A 19,569-nucleotide genomic window follows, 5' to 3' on the forward strand; every position below is an offset into this window, starting at 1 on the left:
CAGTTTGAAAAAATTCCTTTGAGAACCGACATATCAAATATTTCATTCACATCCGATTCGCCCATAAAACATTCATAGTTTTCACTCATTGAACCAAGCTTCTTCTGTGAAGTATTTTCTTTCCCACTTTGACTGCTATGGGCAGGTGTACTTTACAGGTTAGGTTCACTCACTTGGTTATCGTCTTTATTGTTTACAGTAGTAACACATACCTTTGGCTTTCCAACATTTCTCCTTTTCTTAAAAGCCTTCAGAGGATTTCTAATAACTTTACTTTTACTGATTATTATACTTCAACAAAACAGAGACTCAAGAAACAGAATTAATTACGAATATTTTCGAGATAACGACAGGGTAAATAAACATGAAACAATCGACAATCACACCAGCGATATATATTGAACCATCACAGGTTAGCCACAACACATACTTTATCTCAAATCACTAAAATGTACCTGATGAACACGGACGTTAATAATAACACCATTTGACAGCAGTTTAACAGCGCCACAGTGAGTCACGCCCATGTAGAACACATTTCAAAAAAAATTTAAAAATAGTTGTAGTCTTCGGAATTGAATAAATTATATATCTATTAAAAGGTAATAGTCTGCAGATTCAGAAAGCGCAAAAAAGTAAAAATTGAACTCTTCATGATTTTGAGCCTTTCCGGAGCCCCTTAAATAGGTGCTATAATGGTCGTGAGACTAGACGTTGTTAGGTTACATTAGTCAAGAATTCCTTTAAGACAACGAAGACGCCGTTATCAGCAGCTCACTGAACTTAAACGAGGTCGTGTATTAAGGCTTTGACAATCTGGATCTTCCTTCTGCGGTATGGCAGATAAACTTGGCAGTAGTGTGGACACTATACAAGACTGCCGGTAGCTGTGGTCTCGGAAAGGTACGGTCTCAAGAAGACCACACCCCGAACGGCCACGTGGCGTTATCGAGAGGGACGACCGTCGTCTTCCGAGTGTGCCTGTGATTCATCGTACTGCTTCTGCAGCAGCAATTCGAGCAGCATGTGGCACTACAGTGAAGCAACGAACAGGTACAAATCGATTACCACATCTCCGAGCCAGATGCCCTGTAGCGTGCATTCCACGAGTGTCACAGGGGGGTTTTCTAACAAGATAACGCTTGCCCACATACCACTATTGGAATCAAACATGCTCTACAGTGTATTAACACTTTACATTGGCCTGCTCGATCACCGATCTATCTCCAATCAAGCACGTGCGGGACATCATCGGACGGCATTAACCGTCCCTGTATTGACCGTCCAAGTGCAGCAGGCACGCAACTCCAACACAAACACACAAACTGACATCCAACATCCGGCCGGTGTGGACGAGCGGTTCTAGGCGCTACAGTCTGGAACCGCGCGACCGCAACGGTCGCAGGTTCGAATCCTGCCTCGGGCATGGATGTGTGTGATGTCCTTAGGTTAGTTAGGTTTAAGTAGTTCCAAGTTACAGGGGATTGATGACCTCAGAAGTTAAGTCCCATAGTGCTCAGAGCCATTTGACATCAAACACCTGTGCGACACAATGTATGCACTTCTCAAAGCTTATATTCAACAGTCTGGTGATTACACTGGTTGTTAATGTGCCAGCATTTCACGTTTGCAATTGATTTTTCGTGCTTGCATTAACTTACGAAATTGGAACACTAATCACTTAAATACGTTACCTAGGCAAGGATACTCCCGAAATTTCATTACTCTACACTAATTGTTCCTGGGTGTTAGAGTTAATTTTCCGTCAGTGTATAAAACAGAAACATAAGTGCGGTAAAATAGTTTTTGCCTTCGTGCTGAACTATTTGGTTGTTTATAGTTGCCAGAGAATACAGTCATTAGTAACTGAATTAGAGACAGCTGGTGTTACCATTCTACTGCGATGGTAGAGCAGATCATTAACAAATATACTAGGATGTTTTAAAGGTTTTCATGTTTCTCTTTTTCGTATAATATTATCTGAAATTTCCTATTTCCTTTACAAATAATTTCATTAATGACTGAAAATGCTTAATTTGCAAATCTTGGAGTGAATGTTAACAACGGCTGCATACAACTTCCTGTCGCTACTTGAAAATACGACCCACATCGTATTCCGGGAGGCGGGTATCAAAACTGTAAGCAATACTAAGTAAACGAAAATAAATGGTATCTGTGTGTGATATGTAGTGCTTCTATTCCCATTCCAATTGAAACAGTTCGGCTATGTTTGTCGCTGGTGTCACTGTCAAGTGCAGGAGGGAAAAAATGTGCAATATAAGTGACCTGAAAGCGGCCGGTTCATGGGAGCGTGATTCCTGGAATCTCAGAGGTTGTGTAGGGACCGGGCGCCTCACATCCCACCACTTGAAGCGCGTATCTAGGATACCCCAAATCAGCCGCTGCCACAGGGGTTAGCTTTCTTGGCCGCAACACAATGACAAGAGTCATTGTCGACTGTCGGAGACTGATGGACGGTGCATAGATAGCAAGTCACTCGCCAGTTCAATGGTGGGCAACAACAATCGATCATGGGGCATAGACTCTACGACCAGCACGTCGTTGCTGGTCTCAGGGGAAAAGGTGCCATACAACGAGGCAGGAGTCTCTAATTCAATTCGGTAATAGTGCATATTATGCACATTCTGGCTACCTGGACACCAGAGTCTATCAACACAGTATCACCCGCAGGTAAGTTGTTTATGGGGGAACAGACCAAAAAGCGAGGTCATCGGTCTCATCGCATTAGGGAAGGAAGTCGGCCGTGCCCTTTCAAAGGAACCATCCCGGCATTTGCCTGGAGCGGTTTAGGGAAATAACGGAAAACCTAAATCAGGATGGCCGGGCGCGGGATTGAACCGTCGCCCTCCCGAATGCGAGTTCAGGGTACTAACCACTGCGCCACCTCGCTCTGTCCGCAGGTAAGTCGGTCAATTAGTCCTCACGCTGCTGATGTTATGGAGAGATAAGAAGAGGCTTGTAAATATCTTCTGTATCTTAGATCCAAACGTTACACAACGTAGCTAGCGCGTACCATATCTTAAAGAGCTGTTATCCATCACTTAACGATATTAGCAATTCCTGAATTAGAAGCAAATCAAACACTGTCTCACTGTGTTCCGTGGTTGTTCAGCCCGTGATTGTTGAGCCTGGTGGCTCAACAGCAAAACTTCTCGAAACCGAATGCTCGTGGGTTCGAATACCGCTGAGATCACGGAAATTTCAGACTGCCTCAAGCCTAGCCTTCACCTCTCAACGACGTGAAGATTTTCCAGGTGGTGTAGGGGTTCGGATTCCACATTAAACTATAGGACACCTTTTCAGTAGGATTATCAGAGTAAATTAGGAACACCCAAGGCGCCAAGTTTATAGGTAGCTGTAATTTGGAGTGAGTGTAATGCGTGACTGATCGTCACTGATTCGAAGCAGCGTCGTTTCCTTGCAAAGTAAAGGTCGTAGGTTCCAGTCCCGCCTCGAGCACGAGTTTAGATCTTCTTATGATATTATTGCTACATAAAACTCTCCTGTAACTTTCACGTGCGATACGATTTTAAGCGCGAGCATCCACGTAGCTCCTGTAAATTTTCAAATGCCCATCGAACTTCCATCGGCTAGTTATCTCGACGTTTTCTTACCTCCTGCAATCCATAAAAACCCTCCGGTTCTATCGTTTGGCTGCATGTCCCATACAATTCCATCGCAATTTCATTAGCATCATAATTAAGTCTAGCGGTCCAGTCATTTCCCTGATTCACTTGTGTGTTTTACTGTCGCTGATATTTCTCAACACACAGCTCTCCAGAGCTCGATGAGCGACAACAGCTTTTGGTTCGTTTTCGTATTAAAATCCCAGGTCATGTTTCCGACAGTTATTCCTGGTAAAAAAGAGAAAACATCGTATGGGACTTTTGACCTGGAAAAGCAGAGGGGTAAGTTCTGCCTCCTAAACAGATAGCACAATGTCCCCTTTACTTCATGGGAGCTGTTTCTGAAGTATCCTGTGTGTAGATGAAGAATATATGTGTATGTAGTGTGATATCTTGTTTGTGTTGTTTGACGACGAGAGAAGAGTAATGGTCAAACCTGGTCCGGCACGTACCGTTCTCTTCCAGAAGTGTACCAGAGACAATTAAAAAAGTATGCAAATTTAAAAACAATCCATAAAACCCCACATTGGCGATGTTTTGCAAAAGCTCGAAATTTAGCGCGGATTTCAGTGGGAGATGCGTTTAACAGTCTATGCAACTCATCTCTGTCTTGAAATATGCCTGAAAATCCTAAGAGATTCTGGCTGCATGTAGCAGACCAGTGACAAGAGACAGTCAATACCATCACTGCACGATGGCGATGGAAATGTTGCCGATAACAATGCCACTAAAGTGGAGTTACTAATACGGTTTTCCGAAATTCCTTCATCGAAGAAGACAAACTAAATATTCCAGAACTCTAATCAAAAACTGCTGCCAAAATGAGTAACTTAAAACTAGGTATCCTCGGTGCAGCGAAGCAACACAAATCAGTTAATAAAAGCAAGTTTTCTGGTCCGATTGCATACCAGTTAGATTCCTTTCATAATATGCTGACGTAACACTTGTCAGTCTTCTAAAATCATCTGCTCGACAAAAGAGCCGTACATAAACATGGAAAATTACACAGTCACATCAATGTTCAGGAAAGGAATTAGACGTAATGCTATTAATTACAGACTCGTATCGGTGAGGTCAAATTGCATTAAGAATAGTAAGAGTTTGGAACATTAAGTGTGTTCGAGCATTTCGAATTATATCGAAGAAAACAATATGCTGACACATGCACAGTGCGGATTCAGAAAATCTCGGTCTTCTGCTACACAACTGGGTCTTTATTCTCATGAAGTAATGAGTGCTATGGACAGAAGACCTCAAAATGATTCAAGATTTGTAGATTTCTAGAAGACTTTTGACATCGTTCTTTACAAGTGACTTGTAATCAAACTGTGTCCAATGCCATATCGTCTCAGTACTGCGACTGAATTCGTGATTTCCTCTCAAAATGATCATATTCGTAGTAACTGTTGGAAAATCATCGAGTAAAACAGAGGCGATATCTGGCATTCCCCAAGGACGTGTTACAGGCTCTCTGTTGTTTTGAATCCGTATTTACGACTAGCTGTTACCAGTTGCTTCGCTCACGGATCAGTAGTTTTATTATATTGAATGACGGTGAGTAAGTAAGATAGTAAAAATTGAGGTGCCGGTACGAAGGTACATAATGAATGTGTTTCTATTATTTTGCTGTACGCTGAATCTGAAAGCATGCATTATGGTGTCTAGATTTTTGGTCCATCCCCATGATGACTAATTAATATTCAACAGTCAGTTGACATATCATACTCGAATGCAGCCTCTCCAAAAGCCTCCCACGTTCCACACGTCAATGTACGACTCTCTCTCTTTGTCGTCCAGCATTTACATGACGCCATCGTTGTGAGTCTTCCAGTTTCTTGGAAGCTGTAAGAGAAGCGTGACGCTCAGCGTCTGAAACGTGACGGCCTCGTGACTGTTCTGATGTCTCTGTAGCTCTTAAGGCCGCCTGACTTTCTGCATCCAAGTTCCGGTTGACGAGAGATTTCTCTGAGGTTTCTTGGATTCGAGTAACTTTCGCAGCTTGAGCTCTCTTAGAACTATGCACTAAATCAGTAATAATTTTAAATATTGTTCTCCGGCTTACTGTCCGATTTTATCGTTGTATCACCACTAAAAAAAAAAAAAAATAAAATAAAATAAAAGGTTCAAATAGCTCTGAGCACTATGGGACTTAACTTCTGAGGTCATCAGTCCCCTAGAACTTGAACTACTTAAACCTAACCAACCTAAGGCCATCACACACATCCATCTCCGAGGTAGATTCGAACCTGCGACCATAGCGGTCGCGCGGTTCCAGACTGTAGCGCCTAGAATCGCTCGGCCACTCACCACTAAAACTCTCCAGCTATGCCAGGTGGTGTAGGAACTCAGTATCAATAACAATGGATTTGCACACTCACCGAATAATCTACAGGCACTAAGACTCACCGACCATCGAGCAGCGTCGTTTGCATGCCACTCACGTACATCAAATTTAAAAATGTTAATAATACGCAAAAAGAAACAACTTTCTATAGTCTTCCTCAAAGCTCAAACTATCTCCATACCAAATACAATCGGAGTCGTACAGTGGTAGATTCGTGAAAACGTAACAGAATGAGTTACTTTTGGAATTAATAATTTCTGATATTAGTATAGAAGCATGGATCGAGGACGTTGAGAATTGAATAAGCATTGTACGGATAACGCTGAATCATGTTACGTAGAACGTATCAACTAATAAACGCATTTTCACAAATACGATAAAGTTCAAAAATGAAAGAGTAAATATCTTTTTCAAAGAGTGAATATTATTCCTTAATTTGCGTAATTTTCTTCAAATTAATAAATATCTTGCACTATACAGTTTGTGTAGTGTTCAAACGATCTCACGTCGAACTTCACGGAATCGGTTCATTGGTTTAGTCATGGAAACATAACAGATAGAGTTACTTTCACATTTATAATATTAGAATGGAGGTATGGACTGGCTTTAGTTAAACACGGTGAGGACTGCAAGCTTTGTATTCTAGCTCAGACCCACGGTACCCTCCTGCAACAGTAAAATGAAGTGCAATGCGCGTGTGGCTTTGTTGGCCGGGAGATCTTGGTTGGGATGTTCGGAACCTTGGCGGAAGACGGCGACTTGCACGTCGGTGATGATAAAATGGTGGTGAGGACAACGCACACACCCAGACTAAAGCAAAAATGAAATCAGTCTCGGAGGGAAATGAACCCAGGAACCCACGACCGTGAAACAGCAACGCTAGCAGAATCACCACGAGCTATTGAGACGAAATTGAATGCGACAAAGAAGTTATAAGAGACGCATGACGCTCAGCGACTGAAATGTGATGACCTTGGGACTGATGTTAGTATGTAAGTATGGAGTCAACACATAGAGGACTGTATATGCTTTATGTTGAATCGTATTATCTAGAACACGTCAAACAATAAAAGCTTTTCGCAGATATGATGATGTTCAAAAGACAAAGAGTAAATAGTCTTTCCAAAAAGTACTTATGGTTCCATATTTCGCGTTGTAGTCGTCAGATCAATAAATATGTTATACTACACAATTTCCAAAGTAGCCTATGTTGTACCTCAGCGTTAAAGCTACCTCCACAACAAATTTTATCAAAATCATTTCAGTGGTTTAGTTGCAAAAGCGTAACAGACAGTATTACTTTCGGATTTATAATATTGGTATGGATTTATGAGACAATCTGATTGGCCCTCTCAGATGGTTTATAGGTGATAGTGTCATTTACCGTCTAGTAAAAACTTTAGAAGATCAGTAAAAGCGTAAAATCATTTATAAAATATATCTGTATGGTGTGAAAAGTGGAAATTGATCCTAAGTAATGAGAAGTGTGAGGCCTTTCATATGAGTTCTTAAACGAACGTGTTAAATTTTGCCTACACGATAAATGATATAAATCTCAAGTCTGTCAATTCAACTAAATCCAAGGGACAACAATTACGAACAACTTAAACTAAAATGCTCACGTAGATAATGTTGTGGGTAAGGTGAACCAAAGAATGAGGTTTATTGGCAGAACACTTAGAAGTCCAATAATGAGACTGCATACAATATGTTTATACGTCCTCTTCTAGATTGCTGCTCTGCGCTATGGGATTCTTACCAGATAGCATTGACAGAGCGCGTTGAAAAATTCCATATAAGGGCAGAAGATTTAATACTATAGCGAAATAGGGGAGAGAGTGTCACCGATATGAAACGCGAGTTGGGGTGACAATCGTTAAAACACTGCCGTTTTTCGTTGAGGTGACATCTTTTCACGAAATTGCTATCTCCAGCTTTCTCCTCCGAATGTGAAAATAATTTGCTGATGAGCTATTCAAGTATCGACCGGTACAGAAATAACATGGAAGTTGTTCAATGAATCCTCTGCCAGGTATTTAAGGGTGAATGGCAGAGTAGTCAAGTAGACGCAGCCCTAGGGTGCCGTCTAGCCCGTAGACTCTATCCTACGGACGGACCGCCGTCAACAGTGCGACAAGTCCTTATCCCATGAGGCTAAGCGAGGCGGTGGGAATTTGATCCATGACCTGTGTGTAAAGTCTAGTAATCAGGGACTTGGCTCCACTTCGACTTCTCTTTTTCCAGCGAAATACTGGTATTGAAAACTACTTCCGTCACCAGGATTCCAACAGGCTTCCTGCCAGGTTTGCGACCCCTAGACCTGAAAGCTCGATTTAGCTTACCAAAAGCACATCAGGCCTTTCTTCTGTTCTCTATTTCTTGTTCTGTTCATCCAGTCGTTGGTTTCAACTTAATGAACTGCAAAACAGACATTAACTTTTTCGATGACTTCAGTCTTAAATTGTGCTATTTTGTACGCTACATGTATATTATTTTAGACCTATTAGAGCTGATTTATCAAATCTAATTTCTGTATTGCTGTACTGGGCTCCTTCATACGTCGTTGAAGTTTACATTCGTTAGAAACGAACCCACGTTTTTGTTGCATTGATTTTGTTGATGCTAAGTCAAAAACTCTCAGAATTCAAGACTCCCAGAGAAGGTGGCAATTCATACTCATCGCTTCTATAGTTTCTTTCATAACTTGCACATTTTCCTTCGTCCTATATTGACTCTAAAGCCATCTTGCTCCTCTGCTTCATTAATACGGAAAGTGTTTTGAATGCGGTTTGTCGATTGCGGAATGAAGGTTGATAGGTCTGTAGTTCATATTTCTTCTTTCTTGTGAACTACGATAGTTACGGCATTCTATATGCAGTTTGGCAAATTAACTATGCCATTACTAGTTTTTAACAATTTTTAAATAGTTTTAGATTTCAAATGCCATTTTAAATAATTTCAGAATAATAAGTCTTGCTTGCGAAATTATTTAATATCGATGACGCGTTTCACCCTTCTGGAGCATCATCAGATTGTGTAAAACTAGCTGCATATGAAACCCATCCATAATAAAGCCATATAAAATGGAAAGTGGACGTAACGGTAACTGGATATTTAGTCCATCCGTCATAAAAACATAGAAAGTGCAATGTGGACCTTGAACACACCAGCTGACTCCGCTGGTACTCGTGTGCACGCCAAAGTGACATTAAGCTGCATGCGACTCATACCGCATTTATTTTGCAAGCGTCGCCCTATTTTGTACTAATATGAATAGAATCATCTGATGTGTACAAGGTCCACCTTGCATTTTGCATGTTTTTATAACGGACGGATTACATACCCAGTTACTGTTACGTCGATTTTCCATTTTATACGGCTTTATGACGGATGAGTTTCCAATCATACTACTTTCACACAATCTGATGATGCACCAAAAGGATGAAACGCGTCATTGATATTAAATCATTTCGCAACCAAGACCGTTTTTATTCTGAAACAATTCTAACCTGGTTGCTGTAGCAATAATTTTTAAATAATTGTTTGTGGTAATATTTGCTCTAAAAGTATTTTACTAGTGCATTTATGTTCGTCTTTGACAAACTTCTACTGTTATTGCTTCGAGCGGTCTGTTTTATATGTGTGTGTTTACCAGTACATGGTGCATTCAAATCTATCGGTACTTTGTCTTTCTTCATACTTTCAACGGCTTTATACAACAAATTTAACATTAATTTCGGATATTCAGTATTTTCGCTGTTATTTATGCGTCCTTATACTCCAACTATGGTATTGTTGGCCAAACTCACTAATAAAATGCGGAGTACATCCAACTTCAACTTTCGCCTTCTTTACAAAATAGTCTTAGGATTTTCAGTAGTTTTCACTGTACCTTCTCTTAACATAAATGAAACAAAAATAAAGAAGTCAATAGGAGCCACACATAGTATGGTAATGAATGTGTCTAAAATGATAAGATTCCATGAGTGATATAGTGACAGTCTGACATGTAGAAATGAAATGAATGCATGTGAATTGTAATATCGCGTATTTTATGGATGAAAAGAGAAGCAGGTCGGACACTACAAATTTTCTCTGTTAATGCCTGAAACAGTGATGAGGATACTTAGACAATTACAAGAAAAAGTCCTTCAAAATAAAAAAAGTTTGTGTAAATATCTTTGTTTTGAGAAAGGTACTGTTTTTCTACAAAATACCAGCAAATAATATGACGCCACATGTTAATTATAGAAATTTGTAAAAACAGTCCAGGAAAACATAGGTAAATTACGTTAATTTATGTTATGTGTAGTTAACTTACACTTGGAAACCAAGTTCTGATTTTTCTGTAGCGAATTATAATCCTAAATCTAGAACCTTTCAGACCTGACAAATAACGCTAACTGTTATCTTAATCAATTAACAAAAACGTAAGTATTATCCACTACAACGAGACGGATATTGAAAAACAAGCACAGTGGTTTTTCTTGCTATGCAGTCTACTATTCTCTTTTTGCCATTTCTCTAGGTCTAACATTTCCATCTTTAACTAGACTGCAGACTGTAAAATTTTTATAATACCTCGCTCGTTAAGTCTGAATCAGGTCTCCGGCAAGAATTCATTTTTATAAGAAAGATTTACGAGATCAACACTGGGAAGCCATAAAATCCTGCAGTTTTACGATCCGTTAGTTGAAATGACGTCCGCAACCTCCAAAAAGCCAGCGAAAATGCGTCTGTCAGTGTCTTAACGATGATCTTACCTTACCAAAATCTTTTATCTGATTTTTCCAGATAGTACTGTGAAAATTTCAGGTGACCTCTTTGTCAGCTGGAACTATCCCTCAAATGCCACACTGGAATATAAATATAGTTGAAGATTAAAGTGAGTTACACATCTATACTTTAATCTTTAGGTAACCGTTTCTCCGCATTTTTGCCATCTGTTTACATGTAAATAAGGTATCTTCTTACAGGAAGATGTGGCCAATATAATTTTATGTTCTAGAGTGTCCTCAAATATTACCACGCAGTTTTTACGGACGCTTATTTAAAAAAAAAAAAATACGTGTGCGGGACCATTTACGTGTGCGGGAATATTTAAATGATTTAATTTTTCTACAAACTGGAGAGCGACAGAGTGTAATTGGCGGTTCTGCTCTTTATTTTAGTAGTTCCTATAACTACATATCGATATCCTACGTTATATCTCACACTGCCTAATTTTTAAATCTTATAGCTGTATTTCATAATTATTTCATTATTTCAGAGATCAACAAAGCGCATCTCATATTCCATTAAAATTTGAGATCAAGTGTGTTATAGGCACCAATCTAGATACAGTAAGAGATGTGAAATGGTAAGAAAAGAAGGATTTATAGTTAGAGGAATAGTATCAACAACAGCAGCCACTGGTACAACGGAAGTAGGACCCGTTATGAATAAGAAGTAACGCAGAGAATGAGCTACTGTGAACAGTTCACCAATACAGTTGTTCTCATCAGATTAGACGACAATCCAAAGACAGACACACTTGCCTGCGTCACAAACAAAAGATGAAGAGACAGAGGAAGTATACGAAGGTAGTGAACGGGTAATACAGTATTTAAACGGAAGTGGAAATCGAATAAACATGGGGGATTGGAACGCTATTGTAGGGAAGGAACAGAAGAAAGTGCTACAGGAGATCACGGGATAGCAGTAAAAATGAGAGAAGTGAAAGACTAACTGAGATGTCCAATATCGTAAGAGAAGGAGGTGTACTTGGAAAAGACCCGAAGACACGGAAATATTCCGGCCGGATTACATCATAGTCAGGCAAAGATTCCGAAATAACATACTGGATTGTAATACGTACCCAGGGGAAGATGTAGGTCAGATCACAATTTCATAAGTATGAAGAGCAGACCGAAGTCCAAGAGAATCGTCCGGAAGAAACCGTGTGGAGTGAACTGAGATACTGAAATATTGAGGAATGATGAGATCCGTTTGAAGTTCGTCATGGATGTGAATACTGCGTAGAGAACTACCGGAGTAGGCAGTTCTGCTGAAGAGGCCTTATCTAAAAAGAGCACCCATAGATGTTCGACGGATAAAAATAAGTAAAAGGAAAGCAACTGCAACGAAGCCTTAGTTAACAAAAGAAATAACTGAATCGACCGACTAAAGAAGGAGTACGCGAATGTGCAGTGAAAGATGGGAATATAGCAAGATAAATCACATAGGAATCGAAATAAATAGGAAGTGTAGGGCAGCCATGGCAAAATGGCGGCAGGGAAAACGTGAAGAAATCGAAAAAGAAATGAGCGCAGAAGGACTGACTCAGCTTATACAAAAATCAAAGCATCCATCGGTGAAATTAAAATAAAAGATTACAACAGGAATTGTACTGTTAAACGCAGAGGTAACAGCGGATTTGCGGAAAGCGTACACCGAAGGCCTTTGTGAGGGGGAGGATTGCCTGAAGACTCGACAGAAGAAGAAACCGGAGTCGACGTGGAAGATATAGGGGATCCAGTATGAGGATCAGAATACAAGAGATCTCTGGAAGAAGCAGAAAGGTTAGGTAATTTTTGTCGGACTTTCTAAGATGATTGAGGAAATAACAACAAAGTGTTGTTTTCCTGGAGTTCCACAGTTTCTAAATCTTATATATGTTATAAATGCGATAGTTTCTGTGTATTTGTCTGTCTGTGTGTGTGTGTGTGTGTGTGTGTGTGTGTGTGTGAAAGAGAGAGAGAAAGAGAGAGAGAGTATGTTTGTTACTCCTTTACGCTGAAACGGGTGGACGGTTTGGATGAAATTTGGAATGAATATAGCTTTTACGATGAGATAGAACAAAGGCTGCCTCATACACTGGGTGGTTATAATTAAATTTTCCCTATTTAACAAGTACTGAAATGGAAACTAACTAACGTACGAGATCAAATTTGGTAGCATTAATCTCCAGACAATGGGGTGTATAATTTCCATACGTCACAGCGCTACCGTCCAGTTCCAACTATGGCCACCAGATGCCGTAACCAGTCATCGTCATTCGTAGTCTCAAATAACCAGTCATCGTCATTCGTAGTCTCAAACACCTGACCAGCCGCGGTGCACTTGCTGACGTGTAAATATGAACGTGGACAAAAGGAGCAGAGCGTTATTGATGAAGCTCTGTTATCAAGATAACAGCAATGATGCAGCTGTACTTCGAGAATATCGCCGGCTGAAAGGATTGTGAAAGGGTTCTCTTTCCCCAAATCGAATAAGTTGGAAAATTGGACGTCGCTCCGGGAAGAGGCCGACGACCGGTTGCACCGCAGGTGGCTGATGAAATCGCTGTTGCTATGGCAGACAACGCTGCGCGCAGATCCAGGCAGTGGATCATAACAGTTGAATACCACGTGGTCCACTCTACGGAAGGTGCTTCGAACAGTTCTCAAATGGTATCCGTAAAAGGTCCATATCGTACAGCAGCTTGCACCTCAAGACGCACAACAATTTGTTGACTTCGGCCTCCACTTTCTCGGAAGGATTGAAGTTGACGAGGGCTGACCCTCGGCCATGCTACGGACAGACGAAGCTCATTTTTCTCTGACGGGTGAGGTGAATACACAGAATTGGCGAGTATGGGGAACTTCACCTCCAGTCACTGAGCTTGAAGTTCCTCTGCATGTTGAACGTGTCATCGTATGGTGTGGCTTCGGGGCTACGTTCATCATTGACCCATTCGTTATTGAACAGGTCGGCGCTCAAGGACGAAAAACACGCAGTGTGAATGGCCAGCGTTACACCGATATGCTTCGCCCGCATGTCATACCCGCCCTCCAGGAGAGAGACGCATTGAACGCAACAGTTTTCATGCAAGAACATGCTCGCACATCGCTCGTAAAGCTCACCCGCTTCTCCGAATCACATTTGGAAGCGATCGAATTGTCAGCCGGTCGTTTTCTAATGCTTGGCTGGTACGATCACCAGTTCTCACTCCCTTTGATTTCTGGTTGTAGGGCTACCTGAACGACAGCATTTATCAGGGAAACGTTCACACATGTGCTGATCTGAAGCGCAGTGTATCAAGAGACGAAGCCAGCATACCTATGGACATGTTGAGTTCTGCTGTGCAGAAATCAGTCATGCGCTTTCAGACTCTTCTGGACACTGGTGGACCCCATATTGAGCCCTTTTTATAGCAGTAATGGTACCGATATGTAATGGTAGGACATACCGTAGCAGCAGATTAATGTGTTTCAGTTAAATTGATTCTATATTATTTCTCTTCCTCATATCCTTGGCATTAATGCTACCAAATTTGGTACTCGTACGGTGATTAGGTTTCATGTTACGGCGTGTTAAATAGGGAAAGTTTAATTATAACCACTCGTTATACCTACCTATCACAGGGTTGGGGGTAGGAGTGAAACTGAATAATCTTATATTATTCATCCAGTATCTGAGAATTAGAGCACTTAGCGACTTGCAAGAAACTTTACACATAATATCAAACCATTATAAAACTTTTTCTCGTTAAAACCCCGAAGAAATGATGAAAGGAAAAAGTTTTGCATACTATATATCCATTGTTCATACATTAACATTGCAGTATAAAACTTGATGTTTTAATTCATTGCTTCTTTACTACTAACTGTATTCGTGACAAATTTTGCAGACAGTATTCAGGTATTTCACTGAATGTAGCAGTAAGATTATATCACTGTGTGGCACAGTTCAGGAGATCCAACGTCTTAAACACAGAGATGCGTGGGAAACTGCCGCATCATGCATGAAGTTTAAGTTTATTACTTACTTCCTACTATATTCACAAGACATTCCACAGACAGTATTCGCATATGTCGCTGAATGTACCTACAAAAATATCTCATTATATCACACGTAGTTCGGCAGATATGATGTGTGAAAAACTGGTGAATCGTACATGAAATTTTAATTTATGTCTTCTTTACTACTAACTCCACTCACAACACATTTCACAGACAGTAGCCACATATACCAGTGGATGTACCTGCAATATTATATCATTGTACGACACAGCTCAGCAGATACGACGCCATAAACATTGAGGTCCGTTGAAATGGAAGTACAGAGCGAAATTCGATAGAGATACAGGTGAAATATGAGTACAAATGTGTGTGAAAAACGTTAAATACGTCCGAAATATATTTGACATTTGTGTCAAATCCACGGGTGGAAGGTTATCCTACACCCCTGGAACGATTCCCAGCAAATTTGGTAGACGTATTATTTACGATCTGGAAAGAAATGCTGTGGGGGTGATAACGTGGAGAGATAAGGGAGGGGGGGGGGGAGATGAACAGACAACGAGAGGAAAGGAGATGGAAACTGTTGGGAGAGGAGGAGGTAAAAAGAGAGAGGAGAGGAAGAGATGGACTAAAAGAATATTACATGAAATATATTCGCGATTGTGACTACGAACAACCATCGGCTGTATAAGCAAAAGACAACAATGAAAATTTGTACAGTTAGCTAATCTCGAATCTCGACCACAAGTCATTTTCAAGTAACTGAATAAAACAATGGAAGAGCATCACATTGTCTGCATACAGCGCCTTGAGTAAATAACACATTACACAACTCACATTAACATTCAACATTAAGGTGCATTAATTCTACTTATATGTGTGACATCATGTATTACATATTGTAATTATCATATTACTTTACTTTACACATAAGGCAATTTCTCCATGGGCTGTTCTGAGGTACACCTTATTGGATACATAATGATGCCAAAACGATCCTCTCAAAATCATGTTACAGATCTTACATTAAGCAAATACATAGTAACTCACCATGTTTGTAGCATACATCAACCAATATATTGTAAAAGGCAAGGAAATTGAAGACATGGGTGGTAACATTAAGAGTGCAATGTGAATTGCACTGTTAAATACCGAGGAGTTACATAGAGACAGAAAGAGCACACTGAAGCAGGTAATAGTGGGAGAACTTGTCTGATTATGTGATAGAAGAAGATACTGAAGTATATATGTTCGGCCACAAGCATTATACAATACTCCCACTGAACATCTTATCCTTCCCCTGTTTTTCCAAACCATGACCGTTACCTATACTGCGATCTACATCTGACCTAATCAGTCCGTTCCCTATGACCATACATTTCCCACCTGTACTATAGTTGTTGTTCTCAGCATCTATAGTTGATCAAGTGAAGACCTCTAGCAATGGCTATAATTTACGCACTGTCTGCAAGATGGCATTGTTTCGTCCCATATCATACTCTTCCTGAAAGGAACACCACACTAGTCGATGTCCTAGCATCTCACAACCTCCTTGGATGCTTCACTGCGGAGGTCACTGATCCAATTGGAAGTGACTATCTTCCTGTACTCCTCGCCACCTCCTACAGAAAAAGTCATCTCTGTGCATCACATGCAAATCTCAATTCAATAGTTATCCAAGACTACTCCCACACCGATCAGAGTGCCTGCAGGAATCCATAGAAACCCATATTGGAAGCCACCCCCCTTATCTTCCAGCAACCGACGATATGTCTCATGCCATATCCTTTCTGCAGCACACTTTATCGGATGCTATATCCACTCACATTCCTACCAAGACCATATATCCTAACCATCCCATCCTATCCCCACAGGACCTTTTTTTCCGAGAATCCCATCACTTGTGCTGCTTCTCCTTGTGGACCATGCCCAGGATGCACTCACAAGCCATCGGAGCCAGACATACACCAGACTAAACACTACACTCTCCATTAACTCTTCCAAGAACTGGACAGTATTCGATCCACTCCCTGGCAATAACCCTGTACTTCACTACCAGCTCTTGCCCAACAACCATCCCTCACCTGACAATCTGTGCAATGCTAACCACTTTGCATCTTATCTCCCCGATATCTACTTCATCCCTCATGACCCTCATTTTGATTAATCAATGTTCCCTACCACTGCAAACGCACAAATGCCACTGCAACACTCCTGCCACCCCCCCCCCCCCCCCCCCCAGCTTCCAATTCTTGGACAATATACCACAAGCATATTTAAATGCACATGACATAAAGTAAGTATTCTACGCAAAATGCGACACTGCCCCTGGTCATGATTGCATTGCTTATTGACATCTCAAACAATGAACCCTCTCCTTCCTAGTCACCCTTGCACTGTCCCCTCCATGGGTTACCATTCTCAGCTATGGAAAACCTCCAGAATCCTACTTTTCCTCGATTGGCACAAACCTTCTACACATACCTTCCCCTGATACATCCTTCTGACAGCCCATCACAGTTTTCAGCAAGGTCTTCGAATGCATCCTCTCCTGGCGCACCCATCAACACTTGTACAAACACCGCGTCTTAGTCGTTAATCAGAGTGGCCTCTGTCCCTTCTACTTCTCTGATGACTAGCTCCTGCATCTCATCTATCTTCCATCCCACCAGCTCACCTCGCGTAAATCGGCTATTTTTGTCTACCTCGAACTTGAGGAAGTCTACAACCGTATGTGGAATTCCAGTGTCCTTTTCAACCTTGGGGCATATGCACTTCCAATCAACTTTGTCCGCCTTATTGCCCACCTTTGTCATTATTAACAATACCAATTCCCATACCTTGCATCCCACTGCAGGACTGCCCCAAGACTCCGTCCTTCCTCCTCTCCTTTACCTCCTGTTATTCAGTATGTGATGACACCACTTTCCCCACCCTCTGCTCTGCACTCCAGAAATCATAACGATCCCTACAAATCCATTTCAACCAGTTTACCTCCTGGGGTAAGCAATTGTTCTTCAAGGCCAACCTCTCCAAAACCCTGGCAATAATTATGGAATGAACCACCAAAAACGTCCATTTCCACGACTTTTATCTTATAATTTATGACCGTTCTACTCAACCAATTGATGCAACAAATTTATTCGACCAGCAATTAACGTGTAACCTCATGTACTAACAATCCAACAGAATTGCCACAGCTGACTAAAACTACTAACAGGCCAAACTTGGGGATTACACCCCTCCACTATTTTCCATATCTATGAAACCCTCATCTGATCCATCCTCTGCTATGCAAGTGTTGCATGGGATCTCCCGAAGATCAAAATTCTATAATTCCCTCTAAATCCTCGAATGCCATACACTCTGTCTCGCTTTGTGCATCCTTTTATCTTCTCAGTGGTGTTGGTGAGTTCTTATGGGACCAAACTGCAGATGTGATCGGTCCTTAGGCTTACACACTACTTAATCTTACTTAAACTAACTTGCGCTAAGCACAATACACACACCCATGCCCGAGGGAGGACTCGAACCTCCGACGGGGGGAGCCTCGCGAACCATGGCAAGGCGCCAGACCGCGCGGCTACCCCTCGCGGCTCCTTTTACCTTCCTCCTGATGGATGCTCACCTTCCCACCTCCCCTCACCTACATCGGACGTCTCCGCATCTCCTATACTATTCACAAACTATATTCCAATAACCCCATTGTCTTCCCTCTGATCAACAACTATGGTAAGCTGACGCACCTTTAGAAACATGCCGTGCCACCCTCTCCCCCCCCCCCCTCCCCCACACAGTATTCTAATTCAGTGCAACTCCAAGGCAGTGAAATCAGTTCCGATATTTAAACATCCTACCAGTTATAGCTTCCCCACCTAATTCTACTCCACGTCAGGGCTCGCCCGGCTTTCCTCCCTCTCCATCTCACGCCCTCCCTTCCTTTACTGTTATCATGGCGCTGTCCACCCACCAGACTCATGCCTCCTTTCCATCATTCCAAATATTCACCTTTGACCTACCCTCCTACTACCGTTACCACCAAACGCCTTTATAAAATTCATCCTAACGTTGAATGTCATTATAACTTCTTCACCCAGCGCAGACCCTTCAGCTCTTTAGTGAAAATGCAGCGGTTCTTTTTAGCGTACATTATCGTTCCATTTTAGATTGAAATGTCTATTTTTGCCTTTTGTCTTTACCTAGCGGATGCTGTTTAAGCCTCAAACGAGGAAAGCTACTCTTCACATACGCAATCATGTCTCCAAAAAATGGTTCAAATGGCTCTGACCACTATGCGGCTTAACTTTTGAGGTCATCAGTCACCTAGAACTTAGAACTCCGGCCGGCAATCATGTCTCCATTTCATTAAAAAAATCTGCATTGAATTTTAAAACCTTTTTAAAAAGCTACATTTAAAGTCTATGGTCAGATTTATCACCTGGTGGGCAGTCCTCTTCCATATTCTGCCGAGGATCACAAATTTTTGCAGATTTACTTAATTGCCGATCCTGAGACACAACCAGCAACATGAAATAATAACAGTTCAAGAGAGCCACTTGACAGCACATTAGTCAGATCACTACAGGACGTGTTGCATTCACATAATGCATACATACATACACATATACATACAGCCGGCCGCGGTGGCCTAGCGGTTCTAGGCTCTACAGTCTGGAACCGCGCGACCGCTACGGTCGCAGGTTCGAATCCTGCCTCGGGGATAGATGTGTATGATGTCCTTAGGTTAGTTAGGTTTAAGTAGTTCTAAGTTCTAGGGGACTGATTACCTCAGCAGTTAAGTCCCATAGTGCTCAGA

The sequence above is a fragment of the Schistocerca serialis genome, chromosome 1 (genome assembly GCF_023864345.2).
Source record: "Schistocerca serialis cubense isolate TAMUIC-IGC-003099 chromosome 1, iqSchSeri2.2, whole genome shotgun sequence".
Classification (NCBI taxonomy): Eukaryota; Metazoa; Arthropoda; class Insecta; order Orthoptera; family Acrididae; genus Schistocerca; species Schistocerca serialis.